Source organism: Carassius carassius, chromosome 39, assembly GCF_963082965.1.
Source record: "Carassius carassius chromosome 39, fCarCar2.1, whole genome shotgun sequence".
In the NCBI taxonomy this organism is placed as follows: domain Eukaryota; kingdom Metazoa; phylum Chordata; class Actinopteri; order Cypriniformes; family Cyprinidae; genus Carassius; species Carassius carassius.
The window spans coordinates 25,626,721-25,644,780 of NC_081793.1; the positions used below are offsets into that span (position 1 = coordinate 25,626,721).

An 18,060-nucleotide genomic window follows, 5' to 3' on the forward strand; every position below is an offset into this window, starting at 1 on the left:
CTTGATGTACTAAAATAACTATAACTGAAATAAATTACTATATACTGTAAACTATATAAATGTATATTTAAAAAAAATAGTTAAAATTTAAATTAAAATTAAAATTAAATGGAAAAATAAAATAAAATTAAATTAAAAGCAAAATTAAATCATTTGCAGGAAATTGGGCCCTTTTTTTTCTTTTTACTGATTACGTGTTTTGTTTTTTTACTTAGTCATCTGTCTATAGATTTGACTTGTGTAGTGTTTAGAAATTTAAAAAAGTGCAACATGTATTTATTTATTTATTTATTTATTTATTTATTTACTTATTAGGCTTTGTCAAGAACAAAATATGCCAATGACATATGACAGCGTGTTATTGTTTTTTTTTTTTTTTTTTCTTTTTTTTTAAACCCTCCTATATTCATAGCTTTGCTGTGACAACATTACTGTGGCAGGTTTTTTTTAATGATACAAAATAATATGGTTTCATCCACAGGTGATCAAGCTGCCTTTGTTGTATGTTACAGGGCAATGATAGTGTTGTTAGGGGCCCCTGAAATAGCCATGAATCAAACAGCCATCACTCAGGTGTGTGTTGTTGCACTTTTGCTGTAAATGCATCAGTCGTGTGCAGGTGCGCAACAGCAGCTCTTCCAAACCTGCCCAAACTCATGTGTCCAACATGAGGATCTGTGATGGTTTATTCACTTATTAGGCAAGTGTCAGCCCATCTAACACCGTCTGGATGGATTATTTCAAAAAGGTGTTTATAATGGGAAGTAACTACCTGAGCCCTCTAAAAATTTATATTTTTGCCTTATCAACTCAGTTGTGAACTTCAAGAAGCAAGAGATTGACAGGGAAAAGTAAAGTGAAACAACAAGCTTGTCTTTGGAGGTGGAGAAGTGACAGAGGAGCTTCCAGAGGACGAATATCAGAAGGAGTCAAAGAATCGGTTCATCTGGAAGAGAAGATGAGGAATCCTAATGCAAAGTTTTGTGCAAAGTTTAATCCATGCCTCACAGTGCGGTACTGATGTTGTGTTTACTTTAGTTGTGTTCAGAATAGCATCTATCATACTGCAAAAATAGTACCAGTAGTATGCAGATTGTACACTACACTGTGCACAGTATGTGAATTTTCTATATGAGTGCAATACATGCGTTTAAATTTCAATATCAGAAATCATTCCAATATGCTGTTTTAAGGAACATTTGCTATCATTATCAATGTTCAGTTGTGCTGCTTAATATTTTTGTGAGACTATTATCCATTTTTCAGGATTCTTTGAATTGGAAGTTCAGAAGAAAAAATTTTTTTGATGAAATTTATTTGACTTCAACTTTTGATCAATTAATAAAAGTATTAATATCTTTCAGAAGTGTGCAGTAAGCACAAAGCTATATTTCATTCCTAATAACCTTTATGAAGGATTCTTGACAATGCCATGAATGTTATTATTTTAGACTGGATGGCAGAATTAAGATATCAAACATAATGTGTCAATTACAGATCCCTGCTATTATTAAATTTTTTATTATATTTATTAGTCCAGCAGTGCCACTCACAATATTTACAATTACAGCAACACAATAGTCTTTCATAGCATCAGAGTTATTGATGTTAACTAAAAACTATTAAAATAACTATTTTGTTACTTGAAATAAAATAAATTAAATATAAATAAAAACTCTAGTTGCCAAGGAAATATTTCCCTATTTTCATTTAGTTTAACATGAAGTGTTATCATATAGTTAAACTTAAACCATAAAACATTACTTGTTAATTGAAGTAAAATTACTTTCACTGAAATTATATATATATATATATATATATATATATATATATATATGTATTTTACCAGATAGCTGCCATGGCAACATTTTTATTTTTGTTCGTTTAGCTTGATGTACTTAAAATAATAATAATAATAATAATAATATGTAATATTAATGGAAAAAAACACTAACTGATATAAACTAACTAAAAATGAAAACAGAAAATATACAAATAAAAACTAATTCAAAAAAATAATAAAAACTATAATATTATGAATACTATGAATGTTCTAAAACGGAAATAAAAGTATTAAAAATTATATCGACATATTAAAAAAAACTAATACAAATTACAAAACTATTACAAATGTCACTAATGGAAAATATAAAAATAAAAACTCATTCAAAATATGAATTAAAACAACAATAGTATCTCACGGGTGTTCATATCTGTTTTAGGGATGACATCAAGGCTCTGATTGGCCGTGGCAGCTTCAGCCGCGTGGTTCGTGCGCACACGCCAACCTTTCGACATCAAAATTCTGGAGGTCAAAGGTCGGGAGGGTCACGATGCCTGTCAGGTAGAACTCGGGGTCCTGAGACGGGTGAAGCACAGCAACATCATCCGTCTGTCCGAGGTGTTTGAAACACAGCATCGCTTCTATCTGGTTCTGGAGCTGGCTGCAGGTCCTTTAACACTGTAGATGTTGAGAAGAGCTATCAGACTAAACGACTGGGCTGTGAGGACACTCTGTGGCACGCTGTAGAGACCCTGCAGCAGTCTGTGGATATGTGGGCGCTGGGTGTCATCACTTACATCCTGCTGAGCCCTTCGACCACAGCAGCCGCCCGCGACTCTTCAGAGCCATTCTCAGGGGCAGCTACAGTTTCCATGGTGATGTGATGTCACAAAACATGTTTTTACAATATGTGTCACAGTATGAGTTTTTATTTGTGAGTTCAAAGGAGCAGTTTGATCAAAATGAAAATGTGCTTAAAATGTACCCTCAGGTCGTACAAGATGTGGATTAGTTTGTTTCTTCGTGAGTACAGATTTGGAGGAATTTAGCATTGGATCACTTGCTCACTGATGGATCCTCTGCAGTGAATGGGTGCCGTCAGAAAGAGAGTCCAAGCAGCTGGTGAAAACATCACAATAATCCACACCACTCAGTTAAAATCTTAGTAAAGATGCTGAAAATTCAGCTTTGATCACATGAACAAATTAAATTTATTATTAAATTGTAATACTTTTTCACAGTATTGCTGTTTTGCTGTATTTTTCATTAAAAAAATGCAGGCATAGTGAGCAAAACATTTATTTTTCAAAAACCTTAAGAAATCTTTCTGCCTGCAAACATTCATAGACTTTTAATTGTAACCTAAGTATTCAAATACTTTTTGGCAGCAGTGTGTTGTAGTTTTCTTTGTTCACACTGTTCATCTTCATAATCATAATCATGCTTATGATTTTGTAATCAGACCACCAGCACTGAGATACCTGGAATGACCCAGCAGAGCAATGAAACACCCAGCAGAGTGTGAAGTAAAGGGCAAACAGAGTGTGTGTGTGTGTGTGTGTGTGTGTGTGTGTGTGTGTGTGTGTGTGTGTGTGTGTGTGTGTGTGTGTGTGTGTGTGTGTGTGTGTGTGTGTGTGTGTGTGTGTGTGTGTGTGTGTGTGTGTGTGTGTGTGCGTGTGTGTGTGTGTGTGTGGGAAGGTGAAATCTGGTCACCTGTGTAAACAGCCACCAGCACATCAGCTCGCCTCATCTCAAGGGTGTGTGTGTGTGTGTGTGTGTGTGTGTGTGTGTGTGTGTGTGTGTGTGTGTGTGTGTGGGAAGGTGAAATCTGGTCACCTGTGTAAACAGCCACCAGCACGTCAGCTCGCCTCATCTCAAGGGTGTGTGTGTGTGTGTGTGTGTGTGTGTGTGTGTGTGTGTGTGTGTGTGTGTGTGTGTGTGTGTGTGTGTGTGTGTGATGTGAGAGGTGGTAATCAGGGAGGAGATTCACCACAGGGCTTTTATCACCTTTAAACTGCAAACACACAATCACACACTTTTGTTTATTTCTTCAAACCCCCAGAGCTGTGAAATTATAAGTGCAATTGTGCAACAATAGTTGCTGTTCTCTTGAAGAGAAAGTGCTTTAAATATATAGTTCTTTGTAATCCTGCTCACGGAGAGTAATCAGACACATGCAGGAATCATTTTTCATTTTTTTGATATTGTTACTACAGGGCTACTGAGTCACAATATAATGCATAGTTGTAGAGCAAGACTGTAATAAGTGGATTAATATTGCATACCTTTGCATAGATACACAGGCTATAAAGCCACAGGACTAGTGTGGCTCTTAAAGTCTGACAATTTGACCCATTGAGTATTTATTGATTTCATTCATTTTTTGTGCAGCTTTACCATGCATCTGTTTGAAGTTGTCTTCTTATACAGTTAACAAAAGTGGGTAGGGTTTACTTTAAAACCATTTTTACTTAGAAATTGCTATATTTTGTGAATAATTACATAGAAATGGCAAGTAACACACTGAATTAAATGTGCAAATAACACTCAAGTAATATATTATTGTAAAACATGCTCCAGTAATATGTTTTATTTACAATCACATCTTTAATCAACATTAATTAAAAATTAAAACTTTAAATGTATTTATGTATTTATTTATCCTATGTATTTTTAAAATTGCATTTTTCCCATGTACTTACTACATTTAAATGTATTTAATAAAAAATATATGAAAAAAAAATTTCAGAGAAACAACGAGAAACCGGTACATTCAGTTTACACTATAGATTTTCTTTTTTGTTAATAGCCTGCCCTGTGTTTCAATGGATTTTTAATTTGCATTCTATTTTTAAGCTTTTCACCTACTTGTATTACATGTATATTTATGTTGAAGTTAATCATAACATCTTGCAGTGGCAACACGCTGTGCACTGAACACACCTGAGATAATCTAGCACAAATGTGTTTCATCTCATTTGACCTGATGTTATCTCTCATTAAATACTTCACAGTTGATACGCACATATACTTATTAAAGACTCTGGAGAATGCAAAACAACAAAGTTTAAAAGCAACTTAAAATAAGGACTGAACCTTTTTTCATTAAAGCCCAATTTCAGAAAGATTTTTTTATCTGCATCTCTGTGTGAATTCCAGTGCTGTTCTATGGTGTGTAATTAGACACTAGTTGGCTACCCTTTATAGGTTAAACACATGCATGCATGCAGCGCACGGACCCACTTTTCTGCACAGATACAGTATATAAATATATACTTAACCACATGAATACACAATCACTGTGCAGAACAGGATGATAGATTGGACGGCAGAACGCAAGAGGTAGTCGTTCAGCTCTCGCTATGAATGTTGATGTCAGATTTCTCTCTTTTTCTGGATGAAATTGCTGGATTCTTTACTTCGGTTGACAGACCACAGCAAGACTATGTACTTTAATGTTTCCGTGTAAAACTTACATTTTCTTTTTTCTTTTTTAAGGTGTTTCAGACAGTGTCTGTTTGAATGAAACCTGCTCTTAGAAATATATTTGTCAGCAACAATTGTCAATTTCATGACTGATTAATCGTCTTTATTGGATATGTGGGAGAGAGAGAACGAGAGGTTGTTCAGAATTGAATACTATTGAATATTATGCTACATTTTCAGGTGACCTCATCACATGTTTACTTCACATTACCAGCATCCAACTTGTGCAGTCCTTGTAAATAATGTATAAGGAAAGAGATGTTAAAATCACAGATGATATTACTTCTACTGTGGTTTTATGTTTTCTAAGGTGCATTCTCCATATAATTTCTAGAACCCAAAAACCAAAACCTCCATCAACAAAAAGTTTAATAAGGTTAAATCTTATTCAGAATAATTATTCTGAATTTTATTAATAACTCTTCTGATTTTTATTAATAATAATTAATGGATTAGATTTTTTTTCAATCATTCATATATATTATTATTAATATTTATTTATTATTTAATTGTGATTGTTATTTTTAATATTTAAAAATGAATTATATATAATTTATTATTTTTTTCAGAATCATTCGATTTTGATTGTATTAATTTAGATTGACAATAATTATTCTTCGAATTAATTTAAATTTATGATTTTTTGTTTGTTTGTTTGTTTGTTTGTTTAAGAATAGAAGTTTAATAATTATTTGAAATTAACAGTTTTCCATCTATTTTTCTCTTGATTTTCTTGCTTTTTTTTCTTTCTAAACAATAAAATAAAATCTTTTTGAAAGCTTCTCTTATACCAGAGATGGCTATTAAATTCAAATTAGTGTTGAGTCACAGATCTATTCGGAACCGCTGACATTTATTGACTAATGTCCTCACATTCAAATGGCGACGAGGCGAAAATGCCATGTTGTATATCTAATGCAGCTTAAAAAGCAGAAACGTCGGTTGCACAGGTCATTGGTGGTCAGCAGACGGCGGTCCGGCCTCCATCCCTGCAGAATCTGTGTCTGTGTACTCAGTGACATTTACAGCCATAGCTGTGCTGTGCTGGCTCTCAGACCGGTAATGAGTTGATGCTGTTCTAAACACAGACTGAATGCAAAACCAGCAATGAATCGATTTAATTCAGGTAAAGTGTGGGTAGGAGGGTTTGTTTGACTGATTTACAAAGTTACTGATTCAGAGCTCAATAGAAGGATTCTGAAAAAAAGACAAAAAAACAATCTCTCCAGACAAGTTTGAGTTTTTTTTGAGAAAGTAAAAATGCACAAAGTTTCCTGTGAGGGTTCCTGTGTGTTCACTACTCACTGCTGTGTGTATGCACTTGGATGAGTTTAATGCAGAGCACAAATTCCGAGTATGAGACACAATACTTTGCTTCACGCGACATCATATCCCTTTATTGACCTTAGCTATTTACTGTGTGTCACATTTCAATGCTTGTTTAGTTTTGCTTTGCTTTTGCTTTGCTTTGCTTTGCTTTGCTCTCTATTATTCAGCCGTGGAAATCAGTATCTACATTGGCCACAAGCTTCATCGATCGCCTCCTGACCCTTGAGCCTGAGCACCGGATGACTGCTGAGGACGCTCTTAAGCATCCTTGGCTAATCAACATGGCAACCTGTTCCTCCAACAAGAACTTACACCGCTCCATTTCCCGAAACCACCAGTGGCGGGCATCAACAGCCTCCTCTCAATGCTTCAGTTCAAGATCTACTCTTAGGTCACAGATATTGAGGAGGTTTGGGTCACAGTTAGGGGTCAGCAACAGGTCACAGTGTCTGAAGATCACTACGTAGCAAGGTCAAGGTTTGGCTGGTGAGCATGGATCCATTATTTATCCCAAAGCGCTATCACTCATTTCACATGCAGAGAGGTGAAAACAGTCTGTTTAATTCTAAAGATCAGAAAGAGATTATGGAAAATGGACATTGAATTGCCTTACATCATATATATAATAGATGAAAAATGCACGTGATCCTTTAGATAAACTTGAAGGTTGAAATGCTGATTTTTTTTCTGAAAGATAAATCATGTATGCATCCACTTTAATATTGAAGTTCTAGTATTCATTTTTCAAGATCTTCAACATATTATTTGTGATCTCTTACTCGTGATGAACAGCGAAGGAGTTAAAAGTCCCTACTATAAAAAGAAAAGCACAGATCAGCACCTCTGCTCTGTTCTCCCACATTCATTCCTTCATGAATCAAATGAATATGAGCTGATTATATAAACTCACCATTCTATTTTAAGTTATACATTTTTCAGCCCTAAAGAATCATGCAGCAGACTAAAATGCAATTGGACAGGGAGTGTAACAAAATTATGTGATCTGCAAATTTTCTGTCATGCTTTTCTTCATATTACATTTTTTATTGTTATTGGTTGAGCCTTTATAGATTACGTGTGTGAAGAAATTAATAATTTTATTCACCAAGGATAAAATTAAATTGATCAAATGTGACAGTAAAGACAATGTTACAAAAGATTTTGTTTTCATTTAAATACTGTTTTTTTTTATTTATATTCATGAAGAAAAAAAAAGTAGTATCCCTGTTTCCACAAAAAGATGAAGCAGTACTGTTTTCAACACTGATTTCTGAAGGATCACGTGACACTGAAGACTGGAGTGGATGCTAGGAAATCAGCTTTCCATCACAGAAGTAAATTATTTTTTTTAAATAGAAAACAGCTATTTATTTTTTTTATTTTTTATTTTTTTGCAATATCACCATTTTTATTGTTTGTTTTTTAATTAAAAAAAACGCAAGAATCTTCTTTCAAAAACTTTTTGTCCAAACCCCAAATTCTTGGAATGGTACTGTTCAAAATAAAGATAGTGACTGAAAATAAAATGGCAGAGAAAAGGGGATTTGATTTGCAGATGCCCATAGTCTGCTTTTTTGTTATCTGATTCAGATATGTTAAGTGTCTTTTGTGGTCACTGTAAAGAACAAAGCAAATAACAGTGCAATGTGGAATCTTCCAAACTGTTCAAAGGGACATCAATAAAACTTTTTTTGTTGTTTGTTTGTTTGTTTGTTTTTTACTTTCTGTTCAATGACTTTTCTTGCTCCTTTATAAAGTTATGTTTTAAGTGTTGTTTCAGTACAACGTGGAACATTCTGACAGCAGCAGTCTGTGGAAATAATGTGGGTCAATGTCAAAAAAGTCCATTCAGCAGAGAACTTCACACAAAATCTCAACAATAAATCTTATCTGACATGAATGCGTGTTCAAACAAGATATGGTTCAGGTGAAACTTTCAAAAGTCTTTGGTGTGTCTTTGTTGCAGAGATTTACATTAAGACTCGGTTTAAATTCAGAGTTTGCATTTTTAATTTGTGTTTTTTCTTAATTCTGTCTTGAAACAAGACAAAAGTATTATATGGATACAGGTCTTCAGACATTTTAACTTTATCTTTGGCATCTTCGTCATCACTGGAGTGATCAAGGCACTCTTTTACTGCTTTCTATTTTCCTTAATCACGGTTATGTATTAAGTGTATTACAGCAATGGAGACAACAGGGAGTGACTGCCCTCTGTTGGACAGTTATTCAGATAGGTAGTTTTTTCTTTCTTTCTTTCTTTTCAGAACTGTTTTGGCACTGTTATGTTACTTTACAAGCATATTATTTTTTGCAATAATTCTGATATGTGATACAATGCTGAAAATATTCTGATGCTTATTATATACTGAGAAATAAACCACCACATTAGATTTTATCCTCATTACATTTGTTTTCTTTTAATGTGGATTTTAATTAATTTTTCAACTGTTTTCTTTTGCTCTGGGGATCAGACTAGAGGGAGGGAATATATAAAGATCTTCAGTATTCTTTGTGCAATGTGCTGTTCTGTTCTCAGCTCAGGACGTGTAAATGATGTGTGAGGTCTTTTACTGAAAAATTCTATACGTGAAACAAAAATTAGCTATAAAATAACCATGGAGACCTTGGCAGCTTCTGAATTCATGCTTGGTATGTATGAAAGTACAGGAATTCAGTTACTTCTGTGAAAGTCTGCTAAGAAATGTGCTATAAGTACAGTTGAACCTCTAAGCAATTTTCTTGGTACTTACAGCACTTGTTTTTTTGTTTTTATTATACTTATATATATATATATGTATAATAGCTACATTGCAATAAAAAGGAATAAAAACTATATTCTTTTTTTAAAATAATAATAGTAAATAATAGTAATAACAAAGACTCAACAAATATACTAAAACATACTGCTTAGTAAAATACATCCAACCAAATAGAGTACCTTATCTTAGCATTGTTTGCCAGTTATTTATTTATATATTTAGTCATTCATTCATTCATTCAACAGGCACAAGCCTCCTTTAAGAACCGCTGGCTTCTTGTAAAGCAGTTTAAAGGTCAAAGGTCGCTTATGAATGAACTAAATGAATTGCTTTTGTTGTTGGGTAAGATAAAAGTATCTGCTTAATAAATAAATGTAATGTTACATGTAACAGGAGATTACAGAAGTCACACTTTGCTCTTTGACCTTTGGACTTTCACTCCACCACATCCTGGTCAGCTCCCAAGCAAATATATTGTGCATGAGTAACATAAACTACTTTAATGCTGCTGTTTTGTCATTTTTGGACAGTTATTGTGCTCGTTCTCTTTAATGTAGGGAAATGAACACCATGAACAGAAATAAGAAAAAAAAATTATATATATTAAAATAATCTGAAACGACATGAGGGTAATTAATGACAGAATTTAAAAAAAAAAATTTTTTACTGTCATAAAGTGTGAATTAAAATTAACGTCATTCATGAAACACAACAAATCCAGTTGTTTATGTACAGTCATGGCCAAAAGTTTTGAGAATTACATAAATATCGGAAATTGGAAAAGTTGCTGCTTAAGTTTTTATAATAGCAATTTGCATATACTCCAGAATGTTATGAAGAGTGATCAGATGAATTGCATAGTCCTTCTTTGCCATGAAAATTAACTTAATCCCAAAAAAACCTTTCCACTGCATTTCATTGCTGTCATTAAAGGACCTGCTGAGATCATTTCAGTAATCGTCTTGTTAACTCAGGTGAGAATGTTGACGAGCAAAAGGCTGGAGATCATTATGTCAGGCTGATTGGGTTAGAATGGCAGACTTGACATGTTAAAATGAGGGTGATGCTTGAAATCATTGTTCTTCCATTGTTAACCATGGTGAACTGCAAAGAAACACGTGCAGCCATCATTGCGTTGCATAAAAATGGCTTCACAGGCAAGGATATTGTGGCTACTAAGATTGCACCTAAATCAACAATTTATAGGATCGTCAAGAACTTCAAGGAAAGAGGTTCAATTCTTGTAAAGAAGGCTTCAGGGCATCCAAGAAAGTCTAGCAAGCGCCAGGATCGTCTCCTAAAGAGGATTCCGCTGCGGGATCGGAGTGCCACCAGTGCAGAGCTTGCTCAGGAATGGCAGCAGGCAGGTGTGAGCGCATCTGCACACACAGTGAGGCCAAGACTTCTGGAAGATGGCCTGGTGTCAAGAAGGGCAGCAAAGAAGCCACTTCTCTCCAAAAAAAACATCAGGGACAGATTGATCTTCTGCAGGAAGTATAGTGAATGGACTGCTGAGGACTGGGGCAAAGTCATATTCTCCAATGAAGCCCCTTTCCGATTGTTTGGGGCATCTGGAAAAAGGCTTGTCCGGAGAAGAAAAGGTGAGCGCTACCATCAGTCCTGTGTCATGCCAACAGTAAAGCATCCTGACACCATTCATGTGTGGGGTTGCTTCTCATCCAAGGGAGTGGGCTCACTCACAATTCTGCCCAAAAACACAGCCATGAATAAAGAATGGTACCAAAACACCCTCCAACAGCAACTTCTTCCAACAATCCAACAACAGTTTGGTGAAGAACAATGCATTTTCCAGCACGATGGAGCACCATGCCATAAGGCAAAAGTGATAACTAAGTGGCTCGGGGACCAGAATGTTGAAATTTTGGGTCCATGGCCTGGAAACTCCCTAGATCTTAATCCCATTGAGAACTTGTGGTCAATCCTCAAGAAGCGGGTGGACAAACAAAAACCCACTAATTCTGACAAACTCCAAGAAGTGATTATGAAAGAATGGGTTGCTATCAGTCAGGATTTGGCCCAGAAGTTGATTGAGAGCATGCCCAGTCGAATTGCAGAGGTCCTGAAAAAGAAGGGCCAACACTGCAAATACTGACTCTTTGCATAAATGTCATGTAATTGTCGATAAAAGCCTTTGAAACGTATGTGTCACAAGGTGACGATCTTTAGGGGCGGAACCAAAATTCGGGAAGTTTGGTTCCGCCCGGAAGCGTTTCCGCCCGGACCGGAAAAACAGAACACCGGAACTTCCGGTAGCGCCGTAAGAAGGAAAATCAGGGAATTCGATGCACCTGTGCCTAGTTAGGGACAGCGGTTGGTGATTGGAGGATACGCTGGACAAGGCAGTACTTAAGGCCAAGTTATTTCCCAGTCTCGAAAGCTCTTTTTGGTGTGTGTGAAGCACTGGGTTGTGCCCGTCTTGGTACGCTGCTGGTAGCTGTCTAACTCTCTCTCTCCCTCAGGCTGGAATTGTATGATTGTGAAGACATCGCGAACCTTAAAGGTTGAGAAGTGAACAGATTATACGGCGAACTGAGACGACGTAAAAAAGGGGATTGGAAGTGGCATTGATGTGAGTACTAAGAGCCAGTCGAAAGTGCCCTGTATATTGACCTGGCGTTGTGTAGATCTCTCCAGGAGGAGGAGGGCGGCCCTACCCCTAATATAGTGTGGTGGGAGAGCCGAAGGAATACTTATTGAAGTAGTCACAACGACGACATCACTAGCTAGGCCGCATATTCCATCGCCAGATCCGAACCAAGCGAAGTGAAGGAAGACGGGTGTCCTTTCCGTACACTGAGTGTGGTGGGTGAGTCTTCGTGCTGTGAAAACCTATAATTTTGACGTGGTGCTGTATATTGCTGTGGGCTGCTGTGTATTGCCGTGTGTCCTGTCAGATAAACCCCCGCCTTCACGCACTTCGGCGTGGGAGGACAAGGAGATTGCTGGTCCTAGCCTAGTTCAGTACAGTATATGTTGTGAGCGTGCTTCAGATCTCCGGAGATAGCACGGTACGCTGTGTCCAGCCCAGAGGTGAAAGCCATCCAAAGCAGAGTAACTGTGTTTTGTGTCCAAGTTGATACCTGTGGAGAGGAAAGGAAAGAGAGTGAGTAACACAAGGAGAAACAGAGGAAACCTGTACTTACAGTGCGCTGTGTTCAGCCCAGAGGTGAGAGCCATTCAAAGCAAACTAACGGTGCTATTGTGCCCAAGTTGATATCTGTGGAGAGAAAAGGAGAGAGAGGGAATAACACGAGGAGGAATAGAGCGAACCCTGTACTTACAGTACGCTGTGTCCAGCCCAGAGGTGAGAGCCATTTAAAGCAAACTAACTGTGCTATTGTGCCCAAGTTGATACCTGTGGAGAGAAAAGGAGAGAGAGAGGTGAATAACACGAGGAGGAATAGAGCGAACCCTGTACTTACAGTACGCTGTGTCCAGCCCAGAGGTGAGAGCCATTCAAAGCAAACTAACTGTGCTATTGTGCCCAAGTTGATACCTGTGGAGAGAAAAGGAGAGAGAGAGTGAATAACACGAGGAGGAATAGAGCGAACCCTGTACTTACAGTACGCTGTGTCCAGCCCAGAGGTGAGAGCCATTCAAAGCAAACTAACTGTGCTATTGTGCCCAAGTTGATACCTGTGGAGAGAAAAGGAGAGAGAGAGTGAATAACACGAGGAGGAATAGAGCGAACCCTGTACTTACAGTACGCTGTGTCCAGCCCAGAGGTGAGAGCCATTCAAAGCAAACTAACTGTGCTATTGTGCCCAAGTTGATACCTGTGGAGAGAAAAGGAGAGAGAGTGGGTAACACGAGGAGAGACTGAGGAAACCTGTACTTACGCCGCTGCCTGTGGAGAAAGAGAAAGCGAGTGAGCACCCAAGGAACGAACTGTGTGAACCAGTACTTACTGTGAGCTGTAATCAGCGAAGAGGTGAGAGCAGAACCAAGCTGAACTAACTGTGCCTGTGTGTCCCAGCCGTTGCCTATGGAGAAAGAGAAAGCGAGTGAGCACCCAAGGAACGAACTGTGTGAACCAGTACTTACTGTGAGCTGTAATCAGCGAAGAGGTGAGAGCAGAACCAAGCTGAATTAACTGTGCCTGTGTGTCCCAGCCGTTGCCTGTGGAGAAAGAGAAAGAGCCCGTTGCCTGTGGAGGAAGAGAAAGAGAGTGAGCACCTCGAGAACGAACTGTGTGAACCAGTACTTACCGTGAGCTGTATTCAGCGAAGAGGAGGAAGAAGGAGGGCGCTACGGATACCTAAGACTCAGGCCGGGGCCCGAGTCCTACGCCCCGGATCCCCGTGGCCCCCTTGCTCCCTGACCTCTTCCCGGCCATAGCCCATCTGGAGGGCCGAGTCAGAGTTTAGTTTTAATTGCCCTTTCCCTATTCCCCAAGCTATTTTTAAATATTTAAATAAAGATTGTTTTATCACTTACTTGTTCTCGTGTTGTTTGGCCATTGGGTCGGGTTTGGGGACCTCCTCGAGGTGGAAGTTGAGAAGGGGTGTGGCTTAGTTAAAGCATAGCCAGCCCCTGGGTGGGACAGATTTGGCGTAGTCGGCAGGATTTCCACCTCGAGTTGAGTAACCAAGGTCGTCCAATGACCGACAACGCGGGGCTTTCAGCCCAACCCCGTGCCATGCCCGTTTTTATGGGGAGCCCCTGGATTCAAAAATATGGGGGGACAGAATCCGAGGTACGATTGTCTGAATGGAAGGCTCAACTAGAGTACTTGGCCGACCTACAGGGCCTTAGTGCAGCCCAGCGGCTTCAATTTGTGTTAAACTCCCTGGATGGAGAAGCGCGGCGAGAGGTGCATGCCGCCCCCGAAGCCGTTAGAGCCAACGCCCAAACCGTGTTCCAGTTCCTCACTGAACAGTATGGTGACCACACCCCCGTAGCTGTCCTTCGCTCCCAGTTCTTCAATTGTAAGCAGGGCCCCCGCCAACCGATTAGAGCTTTCGCCCTGAGGTTGCGAGAGCAATTCGCCCGACTACAGACCCGTCGGGACCACGGGTTGGGAGATGGAGAGACTCTATTGCGGGACCAGTTTCTTCTGGGGTTGAAGGAGGGTCCGGTGAGACAGAGCCTACGTATCCAGTTTCGAAGGGACCCGGGTCTTACGTTCGAAGATCTGAAGAAAGAGGCACTGGCCCTGGAAGGTGATGAGACTGAGGTGAGTGGTTCCCCAGTGTGTGCGGTTGTCAGTGAAGTAGCACCAGCACAACCCGGAGGCCCTGACTGGAAGCAAGCACTGAAGGCTGAACTTTTGAAAGATGTCCGCGATCAGATGTCTGAACTGTCTAAAGCCCTCGTAGGAGAATTGCGCCAAGGACGGGCGCGGGAGGAACCACGGCCGGCGCCCCGAGACCGAGTGTACTCAGAGGGAGGCCGGGAGCCGTTCAGGCGCCCGAACCACTTTAACCGGCCCCGTTTCGAATGGGACGAGCAAGGGCGACCCATCTGTAACCGCTGTGGCAAACCAGGTCACTATAGCCGTCAGTGTGGGCCCCGCAGGGCGTCAGAAGGGGGTTTTTAGGTCGGCCGGCCACTGTGGGTCGTGTGGCCGGGACCCCTCGAGAAGACCCTGGAAGAGGATATGGCTCTAGGAGCCAGATGATTGGGCGTAGCCCCGTGGCGAAGGTGAGAGTGTGCGGCAAGGAGATTCAATGCCTGGTAGACACAGGCTCCCAAGTGACGTTGTTTGCTGAGAGTTTATCCGAAGAAGTGTTTGGGAAACAAGGGGCACCAGGGGCGGAGGCCCCCTGGCTTACTCTGAAGGGCGCAAACGGCCTCGACATCCCATATATTGGCTACCGATTGACGGACCTAGAGGTTCACGGAGTGATGGTCCCCCAGAAAGGTGTGATTATCGTGCAAGACCATTGTCTGGGTGCACATCGAGCCCTGTTGGGCATGAATGTCCTCGCTGATTGCTGGGAAGAGCTATTTCGGGCTAGGCCCGTATCGAAGATACCACCTGCAGAGAGGCCCAAGTGGGAGTGTGTGGTAGCTGACTGTCGAAGGGTGCGAATGAGCCAAGTCCGCAGGGAACAGGAAGAGGTAGGAAGAGTGATGTGTCGTTTTGCTTTGTCTGTCCCCGCAAAAAGTGAGGCTGTTGTGTGGGCGCGAGTACCGCCCCGAAGAGCGGGCCCAGAAGAGTGGGTGCTGGTGGAGCCCCATGTGGATTGTCCACAAGTGGAAGTGGCACGAGGATTATCGACGGTCCGGCGGGGGAGAGTCCCCGTGAGGATACGGAATGTACATCCATACGCGGTGCAACTACATCGGCACCAACGATTAGCCCGTCTGACAACGGTTACATCCCACCAAGTAAGGGAAGAGAGGGATATTAGTTTTCGTCAGGTGTGCCCCACTGTCATCGAGGTGGCCCTGACACAAGTAGACACCCCATGGGGTGGTATGGAGAGGAGTGTGCCGAGCCACCTGGCGGGTGAGTCGTTACAAGGGGAGGATTTAGAGCAAGCACAGACACAGAAGTTACAGGCCCTCCTTCGGAGATGGCAGCATGTGTTCGCCACCCACGACGAAGACTACGGATGCACCCAGGTGGTACAACATCATATACCTACCGGGGATGCAGGGCCCAGCCGGGAGAGGTATCGCCCAATTCCGCCCACTTTGTATACCGAGGTACGTACACTCCTGCAAGGCATGCTGAAGCAAGGAGTTGTTAGGGAAAGCAGCAGCCCGTGGGCGGCCCCCATAGTGCTGGTGCAAAAGAAGACGGGGGCTTGGAGATTCTGCGTGGACTACCGTAAGCTGAACCTCGTGACTAAGAAAGACGCTTTCCCTTTGCCACGGATCGAAGATTCGCTTGCCAGCCTCACGCAGTCGGCATGGTACTCTACCCTAGATTTGGCCAGTGGCTACTGGCAGGTGCAGGTGGCCGAAGCAGACCGGGAGAAGACTGCCTTTACAACCCCGTTTGGACTATTTGAATGGGACCGGATGCCTTTCGGGCTCTGTAACGCTCCGGCCACCTTCCAGCGGCTGATGCAGCGGTGCTTGGGAGGTCAGTTAATGGAGTCAGTATTAGTTTACCTGGATGATGTGATTGTCTACTCCCCAGATTTTGATTCACACCTGAGGCACCTCGAGGAAGTCTTTCGGGCCATGGAGAAGTACGGATTGAAACTACAGCCCAATAAGTGTCACTTACTACGGAGAGAAGTCAACTTTCTGGGCCACGTGGTCAGTGCGGCTGGAGTGTCCGTAGATCCTGGAAAGGTATCGGCCGTGAAGGACTGGAAGGCCCCGAGGACAGTGAGGCAAGTGCGATCCTTTTTAGGATTTGTGGGATACTATAGGCGTTTCATAAAGGACTTTTCAAAAATTGCTAAACCCCTTAATCAGTTGCTGGTTGGTACAGGTCGTAACCGGGGCCGGGGGTCGCCCAACGTAGACTGGGATGCAAATTGTGAGTCGGCGTTCCAGACATTGAAGCAGGAGCTGCTACAGGCCCCTATCTTGGCATACGCAGATTTCACAAAACCATTCCTTTTGTATACAGATGCCAGCAATCTCGGGCTGGGAGCGGTGTTGGCTCAACGGCAGGACGGAGTTGAGAGGGTCATCGCGTACGCCAGCCGGAGCCTCCACCCAGCCGAGAGGAACGATGCGAACTATAGTTCTTTCAAATTGGAGCTGCTGGCGTTGAAGTGGGCCCTAAGTGAGAAATTTAAAGACTACCTCTGGGGTGCCAAGGTGACGATCATTACAGACAATAACCCATTAGTACACTTACAGACGGCGAAGTTGGGAGCCGTGGAGCAGCGGTGGGTGGCCCAACTGGCCAACTTTGACTATCAACTACAGTACCGACCAGGGCGTGAACACACGAACGCGGACGTCCTCTCAAGGCTGCCCGAAGCGGAAAGCCCCGGAGGGGCCAGCCCGGAGGAGGGCTATATGGTAGGAGCAGTAGAGGCACCAGGCAGCAGACAAGAGGCCGTGCCTGAGAACTGGGGATGGGATCCCCGTCGGTGGAGGGAGAGACAGGCCAGGGATCAAGATGTGCGGCTGGTAAGAGAATGGCTGGAACAGGGCCGACGGCTGACGCCAGCGGAGAGGTTAGCCCAGACGGATACTGGGAGGAGGCTGCTGGGGCAATGGGACAGGCTGGAGCTGAGAGATGGCGTTTTGTGCAGAAGGGTCAGTGACCCGAAGTTGGGCGAAGAAGTACGCCAGATCGTGGTACCCGCAGATGAGGTAACGGCTTTAGTTTCGGCGTACCACAACCAGTTGGGGCATCAGGGACAGGAGAGGACCGTGTCCCTGCTTAGGAGATTCTTCTTTTGGCCCGGGCTAGAGGCATCGGTGCACGCCCTAATTCAAGCTTGCCCGAGATGCATATTGTTTAAGTCCAGACGGGAGGTCCGAGCGCCAATGGTACCCATCCATGCGAAGGCCCCCCTTCATATCATGGCTATGGACTTCTGGACACTGGGCCGACCACGAGATCGCTACCAGAACATCTTGGTAATAACGGATTTGTTCACAAAGTACGCTTGGGCTATCCCCACCCTCGACCAGACTGCAACCACCACCGCTACAGTTTTATGGCGGGCCGTCTTCCAGACGTTCGGATGCCCGGAGTTTCTGCACTCCGATCAAGGAGCCAACTTTGAGTCCAGGGTAATTAGAGAACTATGCCAG

General features: G+C 41.8%; 1 pseudogene; it reads left to right on the forward strand.

Annotated features, from left to right (window-relative positions):
* The first annotated feature begins 549 nt into the window (after positions 1 to 549).
* Positions 550 to 2,487, forward strand: LOC132121163 (serine/threonine-protein kinase H1-like; annotated as a pseudogene).
* The last annotated feature ends 15,573 nt before the right edge of the window (positions 2,488 to 18,060 follow it).